General features: G+C 37.5%; 1 pseudogene; it reads right to left on the bottom strand.

The window, feature by feature from the left end:
• Positions 1-10,048: 10,048 nt before the first annotated feature.
• LOC129688623 (40S ribosomal protein S9-like) lies at positions 10,049-10,623 on the bottom strand (annotated as a pseudogene).
• Between the last annotated feature and the right edge of the window lie 2,858 nt (positions 10,624-13,481).

Here is a 13,481-nt window from a genome sequence, read left to right as displayed (position 1 = left end):
ACACACACACACACACACACACACACACACACACACACACACACACATATATATATATTGTGAATATATATTTGGTAGTTAGAGAACATCTATAGAATTAGCAAAACAGTTGGGGCATTCAGTCTTTGTATTTGTGATAAAAAGAAGCAGCTGGAAGATCTGTTAGCTTGTTGCAATCATCAAGCAGGTCCCTCAGAACCATGGCTTTAATTGTTTTTAGTGTAAGATATGTAATTAAAACTATATATATATTCAGATCTTAGCTTAATGTCTCGTTAATGATCCTAGATTCAAATAGTCACTAACAATTTTTTTTAAAAGATTGGCATTTCTTTTTTTTCTTTGTTAATTACACTTTATTCACTTTGCATTACCCCCTGTGGTTCTCTCCCTCCTCCTGTCCCAATCCCTCCCTTCCTCCACCCTCAGCATGCATGTCCCTTCCCAAGTCCACTGATAGGGGAGGACTTCTTTTCCTTCCTTCTGATCTTAGTCAATTAGGTCTCATCAGGAGTGGCTGCAGTGTCTTCTTCTGTGGCCTGATAATGCTGCTTCCCCCTCAGGGGGAGGTAATTAAAGAGCAGACCAATCAGTTCATGTCAGAGACAGTCCCTGTTCCTATTACAATGGAACCCACTTGGATACTGAACTGCCATGGGCTACATCTGTGCAGGGGTCTTAGGTTATCTCTATGCATAGTCCTTGGTTGGAATATCAGTCTCAGGAAAGACCCATGTGCTCAGATTTTTTGGTTCTGTTGCTCTCCTTGTGGAGTTCCTGTCCTCTCCAGATCTTACTGTTTCCCACTTCTTTCCTAAGATTCCCTGCACTCTGCCCAAAGATTCCCCATAAGTCTCAGCATCTACTGGAGAGATTGTGGAGAAATGGGAACCCTCCTCCACTGCTGGTGGGAATGTAAACTTGTACAACCACTCTGGAAAGCAATCTGGCCCTTTCTCAGACAACTAGGAATAGCGCTTCCTCAAGATCCAGCCATACCACTCCTAGGCATATATCCAAAACAGGCTCAAGTGTACCATAAGGACATTTGCTCAACCATGTTTGTAGCAGCCTTATTTGTAATAGCCAGTAGCTGGAAACAGCCCAGATGCTTCTCAGTGGAGGAATGGATGCACAAATTGTGGTATATCTACACAATGGAATATTACTCAGCAATAAAAAACAAGGAAATCATGAAATTTGCAGGTAAATGGTGGGATCTGGAAAAGATCATCCTGAGTGAGCTCTCCCAGAAGGAGAAAGATGCACACAGTATATACTCACTCATATAGACATATAATATAGGATAAACCTACTAAAATCTGTACACCCAAAGAAACTAATCAAGAGGGAGGACTCTTGCTAAAATGTTCAATTCCTATCCAGAAAGGCAAAGAGGCTGGACATCAGAAGAAGGAGAAAAGAGGGAACAAGTTAGAAGCCTGGCATTTCAAAGTAACAACCCATTGAGAGATCATGGATATATCAGTAAAAATTCAATGGATGAACTACTATAAAAAGAGGAAAAGACATCTTATTGTAAAAGAAAGAAATTTAAAAGTACAAGACCATTAATAAGCAATGAATAGGCTAGTGAATTAATAAATGAGATAGTATTAACTGTTCAACTGTATTTTTTAGTGTAATATTTTAGAAAAAGAATTAAATCCAACATTGTTGTAAGAAAAGTCACAGCAAGTCTTATCTTAGCCCATGCTTGCTTTAAATTTGGCTTTTAGATGTCAAGAAAAAAATGGAAAATGCAGAGTTATGAAGTAAATAACATGTTCCAGGGAATATTTGTTCCAAGTGAATAAGTATGGAGGCAAGCAACAAGCCAAGGCTAACATTGGCCTTTGCTAAAAATATGGATCATTTCAGGAACTCTGCCATTTGCTTCAGCAATGGACCCACATTGGCATTCATCAGGATATTTTTTACACATTTCATCTCCAAGACAATTTACAAAGGTATTCTCAGGAGGAAGTGATGGCATTCAACTAGCTCCCTAGCCTACATATGTGACCCACTGCCAAGGTAAAATCAATGTGCTTAAGGTTTCTGTGGATAAAGACGGAGACTGAGGTTTTTATGGGGAAACTCAAAGTAAGTAGTCAAAGTACCCAGGGCTTTGATGAACTCTTTGGAGACTTAAGCTTTAATTTGCTCTATTGCTTTATTTGTATTTCCCTTTCTAACAATGAAGAGTATAATTAAAAAGAAATTGTAGGTTTTCTAAGTTCTGTTCCCTACATTCATGTCATAACAGGAGGCATTGAGAAAACCAGGAGAAGCATATTATTTTCTACATAGTAGCAGTGAAGGCAGCCATCACATCAAAATTGGAAGAGAACTTTCCATTGTCTCTCTTAAGTTTCTGCCTACTCTATGGTTACAGTCAAGCATCTATTCTTGTTTTAAACTATCTTTAAAAAGACTTCTGTGTGGAGAATAACCATGGAGCATGGAGAAGGGAGAATTGGTTGCTCTGTGGTAGAATATCTTAGGATAGTTTGCAACCATTCCTCTAATATAACATCAGGGTTTTCTGAGGTCAGTGCTTCTCAGCCATGGTCTACCACATCATGCACAGGAGTCACTGGGGGATATGCAAAGACAGGGACAACTGGCAGAAACACGGAATTGGCACTGCCTGCTGTGCTGTGAGTAATGTTCTCTGCCTTTGCTCCAGGATGATCACAGCTTTTGTCAGAACTAATAAAGTTAAGGCACGACTTTTATTTGAAAACCACATGAGTAAAATTCTCACATCCTTTGCACTTCTTAATGAATTTCTAAGAGCTGTAGAGCTTTTGGAGACTATGAAAGGAGAGTTGGCAAATAATAACCCTAAACACACAGGCATGTATTAGTCCACAAAAACTTCAGTGTACTATTTTAAGCTACAAAATGATTTAAATTCTAAAAACTGGGCCCAGTTCTACTGAAGACCCACACGTACCTTGGCATGTCTTAGAAGATAATTCTTCTGTATATTTCTATCTCCTCCTTTCATTTTAATACTTTTTTATTCACTCCTGTTTGTTGGTAATCCCTCCCTGAGTTTAATCTAGGAATTCAGGCATTTGAAGAATCAGTTAGTAACATAATTAACACTCCCGTTCCAAGATAGAAGAAAAAAGAAACAATCATAGCAGCAATTGGAAATGAGAATAAATAATGCAGAGTTGACTTAAGGAAAATGGCAAGGGAAAGAACAAAAGATTCCATGAGAATATGAGAACAATATTAAATGAAATAAAATCAGATGTACCAATAAGGATAATAAAACAAACTAGAAGTCTCTTTTTATTAAAATATAAATGAGATTTCTTCATGCTTTTCTTTTTATCTTTAATGTTTGAAATTTGCTGATAGGCTTTTTAAAATTATTTTTTGAGTGTCATGTGTAACAGAGCATATTTTCACCATTCCACCCCTCTCACTCTCCCTGAAAGTCCTTCTGAACCTCGCTTAGGTCCCCCTCCAAAATAATCTAATCTTCATTCCTTTCAATTTTAAAATTATATTATTTTTGAAGTTAAATTACAACTACAGCATCTTCTCCCTTCTCTTTCTATCTTCCAACCTCTCACATATACCTCCTTACTCCCTTGCAAATTCATGGCCTCTGACCATTTCTTCTTTAATTATTGTTATGTATATCATACATGAACATAAACATTTATAAATGTAATCTTCTTAGTTCATCTAATATTATCTATATGTATAAAACTATCTCAGCATCATTATCCATATTTCTTTAAAAGTTTGTTAATATTTGTAATAATTTTCATACCAACTTGATAAATCTATATGATGGACCGATATTATTTACATTCACACCGAATATTCATTCTTGCATCTTTATCCAACTCTTTTAGGTACACATAATTGATGACTTTGGCCCTAAAGTATATTTAATATGAATATGAAGCATCTTTTGTCTACAGAATTGTTTCAGCCATGATTTGATGAGTATAACATAGTAGTTTAAAATTTTTTAATTACTCAAAATATGAAACTGAAGATTAAAAACAGAAAATTATAAAATATCAGTTATGAAAATCTTCCTACTTATCTCTCTCAATGACCTGTTTTCCTATTGTCTAAACTATATTCACTACGTGCTTTCTGTAGCACCCTCATGCAGACAGGTGACCACCACCTAAGGCAATGAAGACAGAATGTTACAGAAGTTTAAACCAATAGAGAAGCTTTCAAGTTGAAAGCCACAGATCTTTTCAGATATTTTCTGTTTCTAAACATCCAACAGTTGGAAGTGTGAACTGTAGGCAGAGAGGTATCTCTAGAACCCTCACGGGTAGCAAAATGTGTTACCAATTTATTTCTCTAAAGATTTCCCCATGCCTAGACTTTTGATGCATTACTTATAACTTCTCAATAATATCTTTTTTAATTTTTTTTCCTCAGAATTAGAGGTTTGTTGGATTTACAGATTTGAACATGTGCTGAAGAAATTTCTTTTGATGATAAAAAAAAAAGTACTGAGATTTTGATAGAAAGCATTAGAGGGAGACATACTCTCTTAGCTCTTCCGGATAATAAGAGAAAAAAGTCAACTATTCCAGACTTGGTCCAGTCCAGACTAGGGTCACAATATGCATGTTAAATGATGAGGTATCCTAACTTTGATGGGATGGGTTATAAGGTAGAAATGGAAGAAAACTTGAGTTGCACATGACTTTCAGGCATGAAAAGCTACCAATTGTTCTCTCCAGACAGTGGCTCATGGGTAAATGGGCACACATGTAAGCATGCACCAAAGATCTCAGAAATATGGAACAAAGGCACACCAAAAAAGTGACGAAGAGATCAGGAAAGTGTTTGGTTAAGTTGACTCTGCTTTTACATTTAGAGAATTAATCTGCGGGGTGAGAGACGTTGCCTGTTTACCTTCCTGGATAGAGCTTTCATTTTTTAGCAAATGATGCCAATTTTTTTTTTTTGTTGTTGTTGTTCTTTTTAAATATATCTGTGGTTTATGGTAATGTTGGAAGATCATGTGTCTTAATTTGTTTATGTTGTTATGACAAAATACAAAAGAGAATGGGTGACCTATAAAGAGCAGACTTTTATTCAAGTTATGGTTCTAGAAACTGAGAAGTCCAACATATGACTCAAGGTTGTCTTGTTACATACTAGAATCTCAATGAGATTCATATGGTGAGACGGCACAAGCATACTAGCTCATACATTCCTTGGAACTCATGTCTTCATCTGGTTCTAAATGCTTCTACCCAAAGCTTAGCTTTAAATAATTACTCTATTAGTTTACAGTTCATGACCTTTAAGAAGACAGATTTATTATTGCACTTTGGGGAGAAATCGGCAACACGCACATGTGCTTGTGATGGATTGGAAAGATTAGAGTGACCTACACCTACCCTAACCCAGAAATCAACTACTCCAAGTACTCTGGAAGTTTTGTCCAAGCGACATTAGATTGCTGAAATGGGAAGCTCCCCTTGCTTTAGAGCACCAAAGTAGAAACCTTTTAGATAAAGGGAAACTTTGTAGAAAAGCTATTTGCAAATCATCTTCATGCATTTTGTACTTCCAGCTTAGGCTGTCACACTTCACAGTGTCATAAAAAGTGAGGAATCTTGTAACCTGCCTATTTACCTGAAATAACAACAGCTATAATCCAATCAGTTTCCCCAGACTGTAGCCATTTGAGCTGGACAGGGTTTGTTTCTATTAAGATGGTGACATATTGGGACAAGAGTGTCATTACTGTATCTAGCTAAGGCAATGTTGCAAGTCTAGGCTTTCCAAACTATGGCAGTCACGCACTTTCTGTATCCTCTACATCCATTAGCTGTGACTGGCATCCTAGTGTGCTGTTGGCTGCCTCCACATCCCTTATTTTCTCGGGAAGTGTATTAATCAAAAATTCCCTCAGCTGTCTCTGAGTGTACTTATCAGCACCAGAACCCTTCCAGAGATACAATAAAAGGATCTGTCGCAGAGAATATGATGTCACCTCCACAACTTAGAACAATTTACTTTTGAAGAAGTGCTATTTATCCTTAAAAAGAAAAAAAAATAAGGATTGTATCATTCCTTACTCTCTTCCTTGATATGGCAAGTTCCTTCTAAGATTTTTAGACATACCATACGCTCCTACCTGATACCTAAACCCGAGTCAACAGATTAGGCTGAGATACAGTTTAAGTAGATATCCTTAGAGAATTAGCCATAGTAACTTACAAAGACAGTTACTGTGTCCACTTGAAGATGGTATGAGAAACGTCATTTGAACTATCCATGAAAACACATGAAGAACAAATAAATAAAACACTCCAAATAAATTATCAGGAGATTTGTTCCTTTCAGAAAATTCATTTCCTCTGAAACAAATTACATAATCATTCAATTACAGTTCACATCATGGTTGGGTTCCTTTATTCTGTTGAGAGCCATATCAGCATGCAGTTTACATTCTTACTTTTCTCATATATTTTTATGGAGGATTGACAAACAGTCTCAGGGATGGTAAGTAGAACAAATATTACTTAAAATTACAATCCTTGTACTTTAAAGTATTTTTCACAAAACCCTCCTTAAAAACTAACCTAAAACAAAAATTAATTCTTAAAATGTGTATTTTAATATTTCATCCATATAGATAACAACGAAGGCTGCTAGAGAGCAAGTTATTGTAAACAAAAAGCTGGATTGTCACTGGTGTTTATGGGGAGAAGCTAGATATGATCAAAAACAACAGTGAGAAAAGAAGGAACGAGAGCATTACATATAATGAACTGTGTAGTATGACATCGCTGTTTAGGAGAATAATGGAGATGACTATTAAAAGGAAATTAAAAAACTGCACTGTCATCTTAAACTATTGATGATCAATAACCTCCATAAGTTCCAGCGGAATGATCTTCTTTAAGAATATTCACTAATTTAAAATAAATAATTGTATGTATTTTTATGATTTATTTAGTGTGTGTGTGTGTGTGTGTGTGTGTGTGTGTGCATGTGTGTGTGTGTGTGTTGTAGTATGATCCATGTGTGTAAGTTAAGGGACAACTTGCTGTAGTTGGGTCTTTCATTCCATCATGTGAGTTCAGGTATTCAGGTTAAGAAGCAAGCACCTTTACCTGCCGAACCACCTCACTTAGCCCAGATGTAAAACTTTAAACAAAAGGAGCTTACAAAATACATAGTCTTAGCTACAACATTGACGTCAAGACACAGCGTTAAAGGCATTTCCACAGAGGACTAGAGAGGTTTGATTTCATCCCAGTACAATCTCCCACACTATGGGAGACAGTGCCAAGAGAATGAGAAGAGACATAATGGGTTGGGAGAAAACATTTGTGAAGTGTTTGGTAGATGAAAGACTTTTAGCTGATAAAATAGCGGACTTTTAAAATTCAAGGGAAAATAGGGAGGGAGTGAAGGGGGAGGACACCAGGAGAGAGAACAGAAATCAGTTGTAGCCATCTCTGGGACAGGGGAGGCTCGCAGGAATCTGTGGGGATGACCCTGGCTGAGAATTTTCCCAAAGGAAGTTAAAGAGCCTTTCGTGGTCACCTCCTGTAGCCAGGGACTTTCAGTGGAGGGAGAGGGACAACAACCCACTGATAAAACCCTCAACCCCAATTCTGTCTTGCCTCCAAGAAATGTAGAGATAAAGATGGAACAGAGGTTGAAGGAATGGCAAACCAATGACTTGCCCAACTTGAGAACCCACCCCACGGGAAAAAGCCAACCCTTGTCACAATTATGACATTCTGCTATGCTTACAGACAGGAGCCAAGCACACCTGTCTTCTGAGGGGTTTCATCACAGTCAAACAATAGGCCGAGTTCGACATGTTTTGTAGAAGAGTGGGAGAAAGGATTGAGAGAGCTGGAGGGTCAAGGACACCACAAGAAGACCGATTAACCTAGACCCATGGGGATTCACAGACGCTGAACCATCAAACAAAGAGCATATATGTAGCAGATATGCAGCTTGATCATCATGTGGGGCCTCTAACAATGGGAGTAGAGACTGTCTTTGTCTCTGTTGCCCGACACTGGATCCCTTCCCCCTAGATGGACAGCCTTATCTGGCCTCGGTGGGAGATGATGCATTTAGTCCGGCTGAGACTTGAGGTGCCAGGGTGGTTTGGTACCTCTTGAGGGGCTCTCCTCTGAGAAGGACAGAAAGGAGTGGGGGGAGAAGGGCATGAAGTTGGAAGAGAGGAGGGACGGGACTGGCATCAGGTTGTAACGTGATTAAATAAATAAATGAACAAAAATTTCATAGGGGAAGACTGAATGCTTTAATGACACTTCAAATCAGCACTTGAATTCAGCCAAGTACAAATAGTTTTAGCTACAAAAAAGTCAATAAAATGAAATAAAAACTTCAAAAGAAAACACAAAATTAAAATCTTTCTTATTTTCAGATATCACTGCCTATGTAAGTCACCATAAATCCTCACATCAATAAGTAAGTCTAGGACATGAAATAAACATAAAAATCAATGGCATTTTGACAGTTATCAGCCTACAACTGGAAATCAAACTTGTTTACTACACAGATAAGACAACTTTAATTAGAAATTTTAGCAAAACATTTTTTTTTTGTAAAAACAACATTGTTCAAAAATTTGTATGGAAAAACAAAATAAATTGAAGAGTTGAAATTTTATTAAAAATGAAACGAAAGTGTAATGATTATATGTTACTTGATTTTATGATAACTATAAACTATAATAATAGGTCAGGCTGGTATTGGTGAGACTATAGACAAATAGATCAATGGAACACAATAGATTGTCCAGAAATAGACTACACATGTATGACTATTTGATTTTTACAAAAGTGTAAAAAGAACTCAATGGAGAAAAGCTAGCCTTTCAACGAATGGTTTTAGATCATAGATCTGAAATTTGAAATATTTTAAAGAATACATATGAGAATAAAACTTCATGACCCAAGGTTAAGCAAAGAACTTTGAGACATGATATCTACTGCAGGTTGTGTGACCAAGAAAAAAATGATAAAGTGTACTATATCAAAACTTCAAAAAGGCATCTGCAAAAAAATAGTGTTGAGATAATCAAAGAGAAAGAAACCTGAGGCTGAGGAAAAATATTTGAAACCATGTATCTAAGACTGGATTGGCATCTCAAACATATCAAAAGTACTTTCAGCTAAAGATTAGGAAACACAATAGCAAGCCAATGATGTAGGCAACTGTATTAAACCGACAGTTCACCAAAGAGACTGAAGATGTTCTACACTGTTATTAATGAAGAAAATGCAGATTAAAACAATAAAGTACACTACATGCACCCATTCAAGTGCATAAAAAAAAACAACATAGGCACACCTTGGAGATCATATGGTTGGGGTTCAAGTCACAACAATAAAGCAAATAGAGTCAGACCATGTTCAAGCATATTTTTAGTACTTATAAAAGTTTTGGTTACAATATATCAGTATGCCTCAAGGTATCTTCTTTCTTCCAATTGTGTGCATGTCATGCACAAACAAGTACATGTTCATTTGTGTAGCCAGTGCATGCAGAGACCCAAGATTGATACTGAGTGTATTTTTGATCACTTTGCAACTTATGTATTTTAGCATGATCTTTTTTTGAAGCCAAAGCTGGAACTCTGAGAGTCGAAGTGAGCTTATAACCCACTCTCTCTATGCCAGGATTATAGGTAGGCAGCCTACCTGCCTTATATGTCTGCTTTAGAAGACCCAAGCTCTAGTCCTATGCTTAGCACTTCACCAGCTGGCCCGTCTTCTTATTCACACCATCAAATGCAAATATCTTAATGTTAAAATACTTTATTGATAAATATTATCTGGGACTTCAGAGACTCTTCACCCAAAACAGATTTCTTCTTCTTCTTCTTCTTCTTCTTCTTCTTCTTCTTCTTCTTCTTCCTCCTCCTCTTCTTCTTTTTCTTTTTTTTTTTTTCTTCTTCTTCTCCTTCTTCTAAGTATCAATTCTGTTTTCTTAGTCAACTGGAAAACTAGACAGTCCTCCAGTCCAGCAGAATATTAATTTAATCTTCTTCCTCATCATCACCAGCTGCTCTAGCACCACCCTGGTCTTTCTTGGCATTCTTCCTCTTCAGTTGGCATGGGTGGCCACCATAAGGAAAAGAGAGGGAGAACTCAATGTGTTTCTGGGTATCCAGATGGACATTGAAGGATGAGATATTCACCACCTACTTGCTGACACTGGTATGGTGCTGGCAGATAAGCACAGGGACATGGTGAATAGATTTAGCCAGGCCCGGCTTAAAGACCTGGCTCTGCAGTGCCTCAGTCTTCAGGAAATCCTCAGGCTTCAGGGCCAGGATGTAATCCAGCTCATCTTGCCCTCATCCAGCACCCCAATGCTCAGTAGAGCATTCCCTTCAAAATGATGCCACAGGTCCTTATTAGCCAGTGTCAGCAGTTCCTGAGCAGCCTTGTGGGTCTTGGCTAAGGTAAAATTGACACTCCACATCTCACGTTTGTTCTGGAACCCATACTCTCTGATCTACTTTAGTTCCTGGTCGAGACATGATTTCTAGAAGGGCCTCTGTGGGGTCACAAAGGTTTTGCGACAAACCCAACTTGTGGCAACCAACATGTTGACCTCTCTAGGCCGGCTGTGCCTACAAACTCATGCCCTTGACAAAGAGCCAGAGCAGACTTCATCTTAGGAAAATAACTGTTTTCTTTGCTCTTCTGTAAAAAAAAAAAAAAAAAAAAAAAAGAATCAATACCTTTCTCGCTAACTTTAGTAAAAATCTTAACACTTTATTAATGTTGAGAGGATTCATTCTTAATTCTAGCTCTTTCAATTTCTGCATCATGTCCACTCACTCCTATAGATGCAAAAGTCCTAGGTAACAACATCTAACACAAAGCTGTTTCATTTGTGTGAAATAACTATGTTCAGGATAACAACTTCCCTCCATGATCTCAGCTCAGTGCTAGGGATGACTTGCTAGAGATCACATATCAGCACTTGCTGCTTCCCCTTGCCCTTTGATGTTACAGTAATGTCCTTTGTACTTAAAGCTGTGAGCCAGCCTTTGCCAGGGTCTCAAACTTCTTCAGCTTCCTTGGTTTTCTTATACATGTTGAAGACAGTGTTTTTCTCTCTTGATTAGCCTTTCCCTTAAGGAAATGTGGTTGACTTGATCTTCTGTTCTGCCATGATGGTTAGTTGTCAACTTAATGTAAATGAAATGTCTAGGATACTAGTAAAATACACCTGTGGGTGTGTCTATGTGGATATGTGCAGAGACAATGAGATCATTAAGGGTTCTGAACCAGAAAATGAATTAATGCCTTAAAGGGCTCATGACATGATGGAATTTTCATGCCATGGTAAAAGGTCCCTTGGAGCATGTGTTTGGGGACTAAATCTTGTCATGGATTCTTCCTATACCCCCATCTTTGCTTCCTGGCTGTCATCGTGGGAACTGGCAGTACTGTGTTTAATTCTTTCAAACGAAACTGTTTTTCAGTGTGGATATTTTGCATTTGCATCAGCAGTGTATGAAGGTGTCAATGTTTCTTCATTTCTTGCTGGGTCTTACATTTGTAACAAGAGTTCACCCTCCCCTTTGTGTGTTTGGGACACACAAAAACCTGTTTCAAAATTAAAACAAACTATAATAAAATGAAATAAAATGTACTGAAAGGTTACAACACTCTACAAGAACCTGAAACTGAAGAAGAAATGGTGAACTCTAGGAAAGTTGTTTTATTATTATTATTATTATTATTATTATTATTATTATTATTATTATTATCACTTATTACAATTCATTAAATTTGTATTCTGGCAGTGTTTACCTCCCTTGTCTCCTCCCAATCCTACTTCTAGAAAGTTGGATTTTTGATAAGATTTAAAAAAAAACAATTAGTTCAGCAATATCACCAGATGCAAGATTCTTATGTAAATTTCAACTTTCCGCATTCTAGCTACCAATGTCTGGTATGATGATATCATACTTTCTGACTGTTTCCCAGCCCAGAGAAGATGTGGGGATCACCCAGGCCTCTATATTTTCCACTCTTTTCACCACTTTGTTGTATTATTATAGACACTGAGGCCTATCAAATATTCACAAATACAGGATTTGGCTTTCAACCAAATTTCATGGAAATTCTAACTTGACATAATTCTTGTATATTTTTCTTCCAGTGGCTAGGATAAGCCTGCTAGTTCCATATTATGACGTCCATTGTGTTTTTCACTTTTGATTAACCTGATTTACATGCTGATCAAATTCCTCAGATCTACTAGAGCATATCCTGCCTTGTAAAGGCACTGACCCACTTTGAGCCCAGTTCTCTCTCATAACATCTTAGGTGTGGTGTATGGGGAACCCTGAGACACAGATGACATTTCCTCTCTTTGTTCCTCTATACAACAAGCCAGCTTTGAAGAGCATAAGCTGCAGAAAGTATCCTTCCATGTAAAGGAGTACCGTGTATTAAAGCACTTTTGCTCTCCCAGGCTACAAGCTCCAGAACTCAACTGAGAGATATTTGTATCAAAAAAAAGAAGGCTGTAAAGTAGATACTGACTTCATTGTGTGAAGAAGCTGAGCCTAAAAGGTCACTTAAATCAATCTATTATGTGGCAAAAAGCAATTATAAGGAACCTACTGCATATTCGAGCAATAAGATAAACCCTAATATCGATTGTTTCTGAAGAGGATCAACTAGACAGACAACTAAGACTTCCTCTGTGACTAAAATCATCTCCACACATAGCCTATATAATATCATTGTAAAGAAGCCTAAATTTAATTAGATCACTCTTTTTAGTAATTTATGGACATGATCATTGTTTAAAACAAAACAGGCCACCAGAAAAATTATATAAACAAACATCTAGCTTATATCAGAAACAAAGACAGCCCCAACAAGGACATTACCATCTGAAAAATCATTTGTCCAAAAAGTTTATTCTTTTAATCTCTCATCAATATGCATCGGTGTCTACTTTGATGAACCACTGAATTTAGTTGGAGTAACTTATACAAGAATGGAAAACTTACAGTGTGGCTTCTGAGCTCACACAGAGGTTGTGAACTAGTTACATAGCCTGAGAGACAGAGCCCTCATGCCTTATTGGTACATCACATGCACTACCTCTGGAGCCACTCATGACTTCCTAACGTTCCACCCCATGCATCTGTGTAGCATTCTATGGACCACCTCTTTGGCTGCTCATGAGGCCCTGTCCACCTCTCATTTACTTTTTCATAAGCCCTTACTGCCTCCATGAGTGAATCATAGTGAGAGACTGTTGTGTGAACAACTTAGACTACTCTGATTCCAACTTAGCAAAGGCTGAGTCATGTCCATAGGACAGTATCCCACAACATCCATCCATCCATCCATCCATCCATCCATCCATCCATCCATTTATATATCCATCTATCTATCTATCTATCTATCTATCTATCTATCTATCTATCTATC

This window comes from Psammomys obesus, unplaced genomic scaffold (assembly GCF_907164565.1).
Source record: "Psammomys obesus unplaced genomic scaffold, mPsaObe1.curated_primary_1811, whole genome shotgun sequence".
Classification (NCBI taxonomy): Eukaryota; Metazoa; Chordata; class Mammalia; order Rodentia; family Muridae; genus Psammomys; species Psammomys obesus.
Note: the sequence above shows the minus strand (reverse complement) of the source record. Positions and strands in the feature narration are given on the sequence as shown.